Here is a 13460-nt window from a genome sequence, read left to right on the forward strand (position 1 = left end):
AGAGAGAAACGACGAAGGAAGACATTCAAACACGTAAATGCATTATTTCTTTCCCAAACGGGCGGCGGTTCGGAGCAAAGTATTACTGTGAGCGTAGTTGCAAGTGTATAAGTGTTGCCTCTCTTTCTCTGTCCCCCCTACTTCTCTCTCTTCTGATAAACAAGCAGTCATGTTGTCGTTAGTCTACTAGGGACCTGTTTTCATTGTATTAAGTTTCTAATCAATAACCTATACTGTGTGTGTGTGTGTGTGTGTGTGTGTGTGTGTGTGTGTGTGTGTGTGTGTGTGTGTGTGTGTATCCCGTGTTATCATTTAGTTAGTAAATAAATAATTACATACATTTGTGTGGTACGGAATGATCAGTAAGACTCGGGTTTGTGCAGATACAAGGAGTATGCGACGTTCAAAATTATGAGACTGATATGAGGTAATGATTAATAAATTACTGTTATCGATAAATATCTTATGTCATCTAGAGTTTAATTTGGGAGATGGTAACTCGTTAAACAACTTCTTCGGTGGTGCCCCAAATCCTAATGAGTTAGTTGTTACATGATTAATTTAATCAAGTAACAATTAAACCTAGTTGATTCGATACATACCAGTCATCAAATTAAATGAAAGTCACGTCAAAGTTATACAATATAATGCTATAAAGGCCAGATATTTTTATTTATTTAACCTTTATTTTGACAGGGAGTCAATGCTGAGACCAAGGTCTCTTTTCCAGATGAGCCCTGTGTAGCAGGGCCGTAGTTGATCCGTGACCCGTACACCCCCCACGGTTGGGCATGCATGTGAACCGCGGATCAATTGCAAATTTTAACCAACATAGTGTGAAACAGTTTTACTGCCGCTGTTACTTTTTAAAGTAATAATTCCCTAAATCTCGATGCAGTGAAAAGATAAAGGCAAGACAGATGTGTGCAATGTTTTACTCTGAAGCCTGAAGGATGATTTTTTATTTTTTTTAATCAGTTGTGTGTGCTGTTCACGTGAACGGGGCATGTTGAATCCCAACGAATCAATCCTGGATGCTCGCGTTGCAAAAAGCAAAGAAGACTAAAGAGCAGTGACAGCCATGGCTAGCGGAGGGGCTGAAGAACTGGAAAAGCCTCCCGCTTCATTTAAGTCTCATGTATGGGAGCATTTTGTCTTCCCTGTCAAATATGATGACAGAAGAATTGTGGTGGACAACACCATTACAGTAAGGAGCCATTGTGCTACAAGAAAGCCGTGTGATCATGGAAATACATCGAGCACGGCCACACATTTAAAGCGCCATCACTCTGGTGTGTCAGTGACGGGAGCCTTCTCAGCCAAGAGACAAAAACTTCTCACTGCGTAATTTAAGCAGCCCTTTGCTGCAGAATCAGACCGGGCTAAAGCCATCACCAAATCTATTGGGATGTTTATCTCTGTAGACATGAGGCCATACTCTGTTGTGGAAACAAAGGATTTAAAAATATGGTGAAAGTGCTTGAGCCACGCTACGAAATCCCCTCGCGCCCACTTCAGTATGAAGATCATGCCAGATCTTTATGAAGAGGAAAATATCAAAATTGTCAACAAATTATCCAAGGCATCCTCTGTTGCCCTAACCACAGACGGGTGGACCTCCAGGGCAACGGAAAGCTACGTGACTGTGACTGCTCACTACACTACAGAGGAGTGGGAGATGCGAAGTCCGGTGCTACAGACACGCCCCCTCTATGAGAGTCACACAGGCACAAATCCGGCGCAGGTACTGCCTGGAGCAGTAGCAGAGTGGAAGGTAGAGAGGCCCAATAGCAATATCCCAGTTACCACAGATAATGCCAAGAACCAAGTAAATGCAGTGATAGAAGCTGGACTGGAGCCACAGATAGCTTGCTTTGCACGTGATCAATTTAGCATCCCAAAGGGGAATCTCAGTGAACCAGGTGGACCGCCTCCTTGGGAGGATCAGGAAGCACAACAGCCGCTCATGTGCTTAAGACCAACCAAGAAATGCTACAGCTACCGACCCACAGCTCATACATGATGTCACAAGATGGAACTCCACTTATGACATGTTGGAGCACCATCTTGAGCAGCAGGCAGCTGTATACTCTGCCCTGACAGACAAGACCCTGAAAAAAAATAAAGACATCGTCACCTTGTCTGACGTGAAAGTGGCAGAGGAGTTCCTCCAGGTGCTCAAACCCCTCAAAACGGTTAAAAGCCTATTGAGCGCTGAAACTGCACCGTCTGTATCCATGATCCTACCTCTGAAAACAAGGATTCTACAATCCATGGCCCCAAGTGAGGAAGACAGCACCATCACTAGAGATGTCAAGGCTGCCATTAGAGAGGACCTGAACCCCCAGATACCCCCTAATGTACAGGACTACCTTCATAGAACTACTGCACTGGATCCAAGGTTAAAGTCCCTGACTCACCAAGACCCTGCCCTATGCCGGAGGACATACAGTGATCTCACCACTAAGATTGTGGTCACTGAATAGGTAAAAAAAAAAAAAAATAAGAGTGAATTACTTAAATAATAAATATAGTGCAGTCTAATCTTAGTCTATGCTATTGCTATTAGAATCATCCACTTTTGATTTGGAATAAGGGCTTTTATTAAATGTTATTGCCACAATTCTAGTTCTATGAAATATGGAAATAAATAGTTATAAATAGTTAGCAAGTGGCATTACACTGGATCTTATCCACTGGCATGGTGGAAAAGCAATAAGTGTAAATACCCTCACATTGCCATGATGGCAAGATGCTACCTGGCTATGCCTGGCACTTCAGTTCCTAGCGAGAGGGTGTTCTCCACAGCAGGGGACATAGTGACTGCAAAGAGGTCTACCCTCTCCCCAGACAATGTAGACATCCTCATCTTTATGAAAAATTATTTGAAGTTATTAGCTCAGGTCTGCTTTGCTTTCTTTCTTTATTTTTTTTAATGATGTAGACACAGGCTATTGTTTCATTCACTATTGTTCAAAGGAAGAAGGTATCATGCCTCATATTACACTTTAATTTAACAATTGAGTATTGAATATTTTATTTAAACATTGAAAAGTTCCTTACTTTAAGTGTTCTTTAAGTAATAAATGAAAAGCAAAGTTATATTTGTCTCCTTTTTTTTTGCTGATGCGAATAATTATCCAATCCGTGACTCAAAACCGTGATCCGATTCGAACTGTGAGGTTTGTGATCCGTTGCACCACTAAGCACCAAAATACACATCAAAACACATTACAGCTATATTATATATATTATATTAGCTATATTTATTCCACAATAAAATCCACAACAATACACGAAAAGCAAAACACTATCATAAAAACAGACACATTCTTCAGTAGAAAAGTTCCCCTAACAACCATCTGAAATGCCCTAGAGGCACYAATTCCTCCCATTTTAAAGTGTATTGTAGATCATTCCACACATACGGTGCAAGGATATTAAAGGCTGATTTACCTATTTCTCAATACACTAAAGGAGTGAACGGGTTTGATAACTTGTCATTTTAAATCTTAACAGTTATGTAAGGTAAGTAGGAAGTTTGTGGAGCAGGGCTTTGTAAACAAAAAGAGCGTAATGATGTGATCTACGTGATTTCAAAGATGTCCAGCCAACCTTTTGGTAAAGAATACATATTGTAGTCATCCCTCTACAAAACAAAGCGACTGATAGGGAAGGCAACAAGTCGGTACAAGGCCACAAAGACACACAAATGGTAGAGAAGAATAAACATAAAACATTTAAATAACCCTGTATAATCTTGTCAACAAGCATGAAGGTACAATTCAAGTGATAAATAATTGTATTGGTAAAAAATGCATTTCCTCTCCTGTAAAAGCATAAGTCTTTGTTAGGCTTGACAAGACAGGTTTTATTTCACAAGTATGTAGAATTAGGAGGGATACCATCTTAGAGAGAGCACTTGTATCAACCACTGTATCTACTAACTACTTGTATGGTAATCTGTAAGATTGTTCAGTATCATGTGTTCGATAAGTGTCTACTTGACACAAGCCAGGCAAAAAATCTAAACCTAGAGATAAAGTGCTGTTGTATGGACTGAAATAACTGTGCCCTCCTGTCCACATCCCCTCCATGGCCATTCTTCAGTCATAGAAATAGCTTACACTACCGGTCAAAAGTTTTAGATCACTTACTCATTCAAAGGTTTTCTTTATTTTTACTATTTTCTACATTGTAGAATAATAGTGAAGACATCAAAACTATGAAATAACATATGGAATCATGTAGTAACAAAAAAAGTGGTAAACAAATATATTTTAGATTTGAGATTCTTCAAATAGCCACCCTTTGCCTTGACAGCTTTGCACACTCTTGGCATTCTCTCAACCAGCTTCACCTGGAATGCTTTTCTAACAGTCTTGAAGGAGTTCCCACATATGCTAAGCACTTGTTGGCTGCTTTTCCTTCACTCTGCGGTCCGACTCATCCCAAACCATCTCAAGTTTGGTTGAGGTCGGGGGATTGTGCAGGCAAGATCATCTGCTACAGTATTCCATCACACAGGTGTGTTGGGTCATTGTCCTGTTGAAAAACAAATGATAGTCCCACTAAGCGCAAACCAGATGGGATGGCGTATCGCTGCAGAATGCAGTGGTATCCATGCTGTGGTATCCATGCTGGTTAAGTATGCATTGAATTATAAATAAAATCACTGACAGTGTCACCAGCAAAGCAGCCCACACCATAACACCTCCTCTATGCTTTACGGTTGGAAATACACATGCGGCGATCATTTGTTCACCCACACAGAGTCTCACAAAGACACGGCGGTTGGAACCAAAAATCTCAAATTTGGACTCGTCAGACCAAAGGACAGATTTCCACCCGTCTAATGTCCATTGTCCGTCTTTCTTGGCCCAAGCAAGTCTCTTCTTCTTATTGGTGTCTTTTAGTAGTGGTTTCTTTGCAGCAATTCAACCATGAAGGCCTGATTCACACAGTCTTCTATGAACAGTTGATGTTGAGATGTGTATGTTACTTGAACTCTGTGAAGCATTTATTTGGGCWAAAATTTCTGAGGCTGGTAACTCTAATGAACGTACCCTCTCTTCTTTTCCTGTGGCGCTCCTCATGAGAGCCAGTTTCATCTTAGCGCTTGATGGTTTTTGCGACTGCACTTGAAGAAACGTTCAAAGATCTTGAAATGTTCCGTATTGACTGACCTTCATGTCTTAAAGTAATAATGACTGTCATTTCTCTTTGCTTATTTGAGCTGTTCTTGCCATTATGTGGACTTGGTGTTTTACCAAATAGGGCTTTCTTCTGTATACCACCCCTACCTTGTCACAACACAAATGATTGGCTCAAATGCATTTAGAAGAAAAGCGATTCCACAAATGTACTTTTAAGAAGGCACACCTGTTAATTGAAATGCATTCCAGGTGACTACCTCATGAAGCTGGATGAGAGAATGCCAAGAGTGTGCAAAGCTGTCATCAAGGCTGATAGCTTTCGATTTCTGAACTTTAAATGTTATTAATCATTAGTTATAGTAGAGACCTGAGGGGTGCCATAGCCGAGGGGCTACACCAGAGGTTAATGGTTATCTGTAGGGGGAAGGTATATGGTGGGTGTAATTAAGCTTGGCATATACTGAGTGTAGGGAAAGCGATCACGTGGCAGGCACTGATAAGGGGAGAGAGCAATGGATTAGTGATGAAGGGGGTCAAGGTCAGGTCAGGTCACGTTAAGGGAGAAAGAACAGTTTACGGCCCGTGTCACTTAGTTTCCTGCCTAGCAATAAAGATACAATATTTGATCAGATGTGTAGGAGACTCAGCATAGGAGAAAGAGTTAAATATCATTGTTTGTGTGAATATGTCTTGGTCGATTCAGCTGTTCGATCCTTTGGGAAGAATAAACGTGATTTAACTTCTTATGGCTGGGGGCAGTATTGAGTAGCTTGGATGAATAAGGTGCCCAGAGTAAACTGCCTGCTACTCAGGCCCAGAGGCTAAGATATGCATATTATTAGTAGATTTGGATAGAAAACACTCTGAAGTTTCTAAAACTGTTTGAATGGTGTCTGTGAGCATAACAGAACTCATATGGCAGGCAAAAACCTGAGAAAAAATCCAACCAGGAAGTGGGCAATCTAAAGTGTGTAGGTTTGCCTATCCAATATACAGTGTCTATGGGGTCATATTGCACTTCCTAAGGCTTCCACTAGATGTCAACAGTCTTTAGAACATTGTTTCAGGCTTCTACTGTGAAGGATGAGGGAATGAGAGCTGTTTCAACCAGGTGTCTGGCAGAGTGCCATGAGCTCACTCAGGCGTGCCCCCGTGAGAGGTAGCTGCGTTCCTTTTCGTTTCTAAAGACAAAGGAATTCTCCGGTTGAAACATTATTGAAGATTTATGTTAAAAACATCCTAAAGATTGATTCTATACATCGTTTAACATGTTTCTACGAACTGTAATGGAATTTTTTTACTTTTCATCTGGCCTGCGCGTCATGAATTTGGATTTTTGAACTAAACGCGCAAACAAAAGGGAGGTAATTTGGACATAAATTATGGACTTCATCGAACAAAACAAACATTTATTGTGGAACTGGGATTCCTGGGAGTGCATTCTGATGAAGATCATCAAAGGTAAGAGAAAATTTATAATGCTATTTCTGACTTCTGTTGACTCCACAACATGGCGTGTACCTGTATGGCTTGTTTTTGTGTCTGAGCGCCGTACTCAGATTATTGCATGGTGTGCTTTTTCCGTAAAGTTTTTTTGAAATTTGACACAGCGGTTGCATTAAGGAGAAGTTTATCTAAAGTTCCATGTATAACACTTGTATCTTTTAGCAATGTATTTATGTAAATTGATGTGGCTCTCTGCAAAATCACCGGATGTTTTGGAGGCAAAACATTACTGAACATAACGCACCAATGTAAACTAAGATTTTTGGATATAAATATGAACTTTATCGAACAAAAAATACATGTATTGTGTAACAGGAAGTCCTATGAGTGGCATCTGATGAAGATCATCATAGGTTAGTGAATCATTTTCTCTATTTCTGCTTTTTGTGACTCCTCTCTTTGGCTGGAAAAATGGCTGTGTTTTTCTGTGACTAGGTGCTGACCTAACAATCGTTTGGTGTGCTTTCGTCGTAAAGCCTTTTTGAAATCGGACACTGTGGCTGGATTTACAACAAGTTTATCTTTAAAATGGTGTAAAATACTTGTATGTTTGAGGAATTTTAATTATGGGATTTCTGTTGTTTTTTAATTTGGCGCCCTGCAATTTCACTGGCTGTTGTTGAGGTGGGACGCTAGCGTCCCGAATATCCCAGAGAGGTTAACTTCTTATGGCTGCAGGGGCAGTATTGAGTAGCTTGGATGAAAGGTGCACAGAGGTGCCCAGAGTAAACAGCCTGCTCCTCAGTCATAGTTGCTAATATATGCATATTATTATTAGTATTGGATAGAAAACACTCTGAAGTTTCTAAAACTGTTTGAATTATGTCTGTGAGTATAACAGAACTCATATGGCAGGCAAAAACATGAGAAAAAATCCAACCAGGAAGTGGGAAATCTGAGGTTGGTCATTTTTCAACTCATTCCCTATTGGAGATACAGTGGGATATGGGTCATGTTGCACTTCCTAAGGCTTCCACTAGATGTCAACAGTCTATAGAACCTTGTCTGATGCTTCTACTGTGAAGTGGGGTCGAATGAGAGGGGAACGAGTCAGAGGTCTGGCAGAATGCTTTGAGCTCGTGACGCTCGTTCATGTGAGAGTGAGCTCTGTTCCATTTGCTTTTCTGAAGACAAAGGATTTCTCCGGTTGGAACATTATTGAAGATTTATGTTAAAAACATCCTAAAGATGGATTCTATACATCGTTTGACATGTTTCTACGGACTGTAACGGAACTTTTTGACATTTCGTCTGCTCCTAGTGAACGCGCTGTGACTTTGGATTTGTTTACAAAACGTGCTAACAAAAGTAGCTATTTGGACATAAATGATGGACATTATCGAACAAAACAAACATTTATTGTGGAACTGGGATTCTTGGGAGTGCATTCTGATGAAGATCATCAAAGGTTAAGTGAATGTTTATAATGTTATTTCTGACTTCTGTTGACTGCACAATATGGCGGATATCTTTTAGTCTTGATTGGGCTCTGAGCGCCGTACTCAGATTATTGCATGGTTTGCTTTTTCCGTAAAGCTTTTTTATTTATTTATCTGACACAGCGGTTGCATTAAGGAGAAGTGGATCTAAAATTCCATGTATAACACTTGTATCTTTGATCAACGTTTATTATGAGTATTTCTGGAAATTGATGTGGCTCTCTGCAAAATCACTGGATGTTTTTGGAACTACTGAACAACATTGGCTAATGTATACAGAGATTTTTTTATATAAATATGAACTTTACCGAACAAAACATACATGTATTGTGTAACATGAAGTCCTAGGTGTGTCATCTGATGAAGATCAAAGGTTACTGATTAATTTTCTCTATTTCTGCTTTTTGTGACTCTTTGGCTGGAAAAATGGCTGTGTTTTTCTGTGACTTGGCGGTGACCTAACATAATCGTTTGTAGTGCTTTCGCTGTGAAGCCTTTTTGAAAATCGGACACTGTGGTGGGATTAACAACAAGATTACCTTTAAAATGGTATAGGATACTTGCATGTTTGAGGAATTTTAATTATGAGATTTCTGTTGTTTGAATTTGGCGCCCTGCACTTTCACTGGCTGTTGTCATATCGATCCCGTTAACAGGATCACAGCCATAAGAAGTTTTAAGAAACATGTGACTCAGAGTTTTGTTTGGATACTCTTCCAACGCCACTAATCTCTCCACCACTCACTGAAGCTGGAGACTCATCTCTCCCTCACTAACTTTAAGCATCAGCTGTCAGAGCAGCTTACAGATCATTGCACCTCTACATAGCCCATCTGTAAATAGCCCACCCAACTGCCTCATCCACATATTGTTTTGTTTTTTTGCTCCTTTGCACCCCAGTATCTCTACTTGCACATTCATCTTCTGCACATCTATCACTCCAGTGTTTAATTGCTAAATTGTAATTATTTCACGACTACAGCCTATTTATTGCCTTACCTCCCTAATCTTACCTCATTTGCACACACTGTATATAGACTTCTCTATTGTGTTATTGACTGTACGTTTGTTTATTCCATGTGTAACTCTGTGTTGTTGTTTGTGTCGCACTGCTTTGCTTTATCTTGGCCAGGTCGCAGTTGTAAATGACAACTTGTTCTCAACTGGCCTACCTGGTTAAATAAAGGTGAAATTTAAAAATAAATTTWAAAAATAAAACWATTCTGAAGGCTAGTAAACACTTGACATACCTCCCAGAAGATTGGGACCGAGTGATGGTAAACRGAAAGTGTCAGAAGGTGGCTGCTTATCAACCGTTGGGACCCAAAGTCTACACCGTAACAAGGGTGTTCACAAACGGGTGGGGTGTAGATTGGCCTTGGAATGAGCGAAGTGTACCTAACTTGAGCACAGGAAAGTATTATCCACAGGCGCCAACTGTAGCAGAACACTGGTCATTGGAGATGTTGGTGGCTAGGGACCAGAGTATGAACTGGGAGACAGGTAGGGAATATCTGAAAGGTTCAGTCCTTGACTTATCAGTAAACCACGAAGACAATAAGAGAGCAGGAGACAGATTCCGGGCAATAGCTATTCTCACGGCAGTCGCTGTAGGGACAGTCAATGAAGGGGCAGTACTAGTAGCGAAGGAAGCTATATTAACATCATGGAACTGGACTATGACGCAAATGAGGGGAATAGTGAGATATGCGTCAGGAGCAGTGTTAGTAATAGCAGGGGTTACTTTGGTGATATTGTTGGGATATCATGTGCTGAGGGCATTGATGTTAAAACTACGATACAGTGTTGAGTTACCTCAAGATGAGGTCAAACTGATTAAGGCTACCGCACGTATATATCGGGTGGCTATGGAGGAAGATGATGAGGAGCAAAGTGAGAATGACATGGCTTGGGAACACCTCTTAGATCCTGTAGTCTGACGGGGAAGACTGGGCGAAAGCATGAGGCTTTTTAGGGCTTTCATTTTTGCGAAGAGAGTGGGAATTGTCATGTTACCAAACTTTGGGTTGTCATGCATATATAACTGTGCAAATCTTAACACATTATTAATGTTGTTATGTTTTGTGTTTCTTTTTGTTTTTCAAGTCTTGTGCTATCACTCTTTTAGGAACCAGAAGGAGAAATGAAAGGAGTCAACGGCTCCAGCTGACATGTTATTATCAGTGTTCTATGAGAAATGGAAATAAGATTGGGTATGGTGTGATCATAGAACAGAGGCCATAAGTCTCTGAGTTTATAAACCTCACTGTGAATGTTAATCATATATATATTGTTCATGTTTTATTATCATTGTTTGTCCATTTATAACTCATTTCCAAGTTTATGTAATGTTGAACAGTATGTCGTCAAATGTTCAAAAAGGGGGACTGAAGGGTTTGGATTTCTGAACTTTAAATGTTAATCATTAGTTATAATAGAGATCTGAGGGGTGCCATAGCCGAGGGGCTACACCAGAGGTTAATGGTTATCTGTAGGGGGAAGGTATATGGTGGGTGCAATTAAGCTTGGCATATACTGAGTGTAGGGAAAGCGATCACGTGGCAGGCACTGATAAGGGGAGAGAGCCATGGATTAGTGCTGAAGGGGGTCAAGGTCAGGTCAGGTCACATTAAGGGAGAAAAAGTTTATGGCCCCTATCACTTAGTTTCCTGCCAAGCAATAAAGATACAATGTTTGTTCAGATGTGTAGGAGGAGACTCAGTATAGGAGAAAGAGTTAAATATCAGTGTTTGTGTGAATATGTCTATGTCGATTCAGAAGTTCGATCCTTTGGGAAGAATAAACTTGGTTTAAGCTTTCACAGTGTCTGTCGAGTTCTTACTCTTAATAATTAAAACCTAACACTTTTTTGGTTACTACAAGATTCCATATGTGTTATTTCATAGTTTTGATGTACTCACTATTATTCTACAATGTAGAAAATAGTAAAAATAAAGAAAAACCCTTGAATGAGTAGGTGTTCTAAAACTTTTGACCAGTAGAGTATATTTCTACAGGCCCAGAGGCCTCATTTATAAACGCTGAGTACAGACAAAATATGCCACAAAACTTGCGTGCACCAGTTTTCACTGACAAGTTGGAGACGTAAGAATGTGCTAGGTAAAAATATGTCGCTCTGCAAATGAGCAAGGCAGTCAACCCACTGTTCCCTTGGCGCCGAAGACGTGGATGTCGATTAAGGCAGCCCCCCCGCACCTCTCTGATTCAGAGGGGTTGGGTTAAATGCGGAAGACATTTCAGTTGAACGCATTCTGTCGTACAACTGACTAGGTATCCCCCTTATCCTCCCGCAAACTTTAGACCATGCCAACACACAGCAGCTTAGTATTAGCCTTTTGAAAATATATGTTGATTTATTAATATTAAAAAATCAGGTAGCTAAATATAATAACAAGATGCAATCATTTGCCGTTAGTGAAAAGAGCGAAAATCGATTTAGGCCTATTTTATCTGTGCATTCTAAAATAATTAGAAATAGGCATATATTTCTGATTATTTATTTCATTTCCATTATCATTGCAGAACAAGTTCCTCACCTTTTCTGACTGGGATGGTTTCATAGGGTACTTGCGAAATAGCCTATAGGCCTACAACCAGTTAGGMTAGGCAACCATTCATTCCATCAATCATTTAATTGGAGACACTTAAGGACAAAAATAAAAAAATGTCCTCTCACTGTCAACCTTGTTTATTTTCAGAAAACTTAACATGTGTAAATAGTTGTATGAACATAACAAGATTCAACAACTGATACATAAACTGAACAAGTTCCACAGACATGTGACTAACAGAAATTGAATAATGTGTCCCTGAACAAAGGGGGGGGGGGTGCAAAATCAAAAGTAAGTCAGTATCTGGGGTGGCCACCAGCTGCATGAAGTACTGCAGTGCATCTCCTCCTCATGGACTGCACCAGATTTGCCAGTTCTTGCTGTGAGATGTTACCCCACTCTTCCACCAAGGCACCTACAAGTTCCCGGACATTTCTGGGGGGAATGGCCCTAGCCCTCACCCTCCGATCCAATAGGTCCCAGACGTGCTCAATGGGATTGAGATCCGGGCTCGTTGATGGCCATGGCAGAACACTGACATTCCTGACTTGCAGGAAATCACGCACAGCACGAGCAGTATGGCTGGTGGCATTGTCATGCTGGAGGTTCATGTCAGGATGAGCCTAAAGGAAGAGTACCACATGAGGTAGGAGGATGTCTTCCCTGTAACGCACAGCGTTGAGATTGCATGCAATGACAACAAGCWCAGTCCGATGAWGCTGTGACACACCKCCCCAGAACATGACGGACCCTCCACCTCCAAATCGATCCCGCTCCAGAGTACAGGCCTCGGTGTAACCATTATTGCATCGACGAWAAACRCAAATCCRACCAWCACCCCTGGTGAGACAAAACCGCGACTCRTCAGTGAAGAKCACTTTTTGCCAGTCCTGTCTGGTCCAGCAACGGTGGGTTTGTGCCCATAGGCGATGTTGTTGCCGGTGATGTCTGGTGAGGACCTGCCTTACAACAGGCCTACAAGCCCTCAGTCCAGCCTCTCTCAGCCTATTGCGTGCAGTCTGAGCACGGATGGAGGGATTGTGTATTCCTGGTGTAACTCGGGCAGCTCTTACTGCCATCCTTTACCTGTCCCGCAGGTGTGATGTTCAGATGTACCGATCCTGTGCAGGGTTTGTTACACGTGGTCTGCCACTGCGAGGACGGTCAGCTGTCCGTCCTGTCTCCCTGTAGCGCTGTCTTAGGCTTCTCACAGTACGGACATAGCAATTTATTGCCCTGGCCACATCTGCAGTCCGCATGCCTCCTTGCAGCATGCCTAAGGCACGTTCACGCAGATGAGCAGGGACCCTGGGCATCTTTCTTTGTGTTTTTCAGAGTCAGTATATAGGCCTCTTTAGTGTCCTAAGTTTTCATAACTGTGACCTTAATTGCCTACTGTCTGTAAGCTGTTAGTGTCTTAACGACCATTCCACGGGTGCATGTTCATTAATTGTTTATGGTTCATTGAACAAGCATGGGGAAAAGTGTTTAAACCCTTTACAATGAAGATCTGTGAAGTTATTTGGATTTTTACGAATTATCTTTGAAAGACAGGGTCCTGAAAAAGGGACATTTCTTTTTATGCTGAGTTTATTTTGTACAGGGTAAAATGGATCTTGAAGAAGGCTATCACTCCATTTTGCAACGCCATGCCATACCCTGTGAACTGCATTTAATTGAAGCCAATTTCCTCCTACAACAGGACAATGACCCAAAGCACAGCTCCAAACTATGCAAGAACGATTTAGAGAAGAAGCAGTCAGCTGGTATTCTGTCTATAATGGAGT

The 13460-nt window shown here is 41.1% G+C and overlaps 1 protein-coding gene across 1 annotated transcript in view; it reads right to left on the minus strand.

Moving 5' to 3' along the window:
* Positions 1 to 13460, minus strand: part of jak2b (Janus kinase 2b) — a 51634-nt gene that overhangs the window by 23777 nt on the left and 14397 nt on the right. The window lies entirely within an intron of this gene.

Source organism: Salvelinus sp. IW2-2015, linkage group LG15 (assembly GCF_002910315.2).
Source record: "Salvelinus sp. IW2-2015 linkage group LG15, ASM291031v2, whole genome shotgun sequence".
NCBI classification, from domain to species: Eukaryota; Metazoa; Chordata; class Actinopteri; order Salmoniformes; family Salmonidae; genus Salvelinus; species Salvelinus sp. IW2-2015.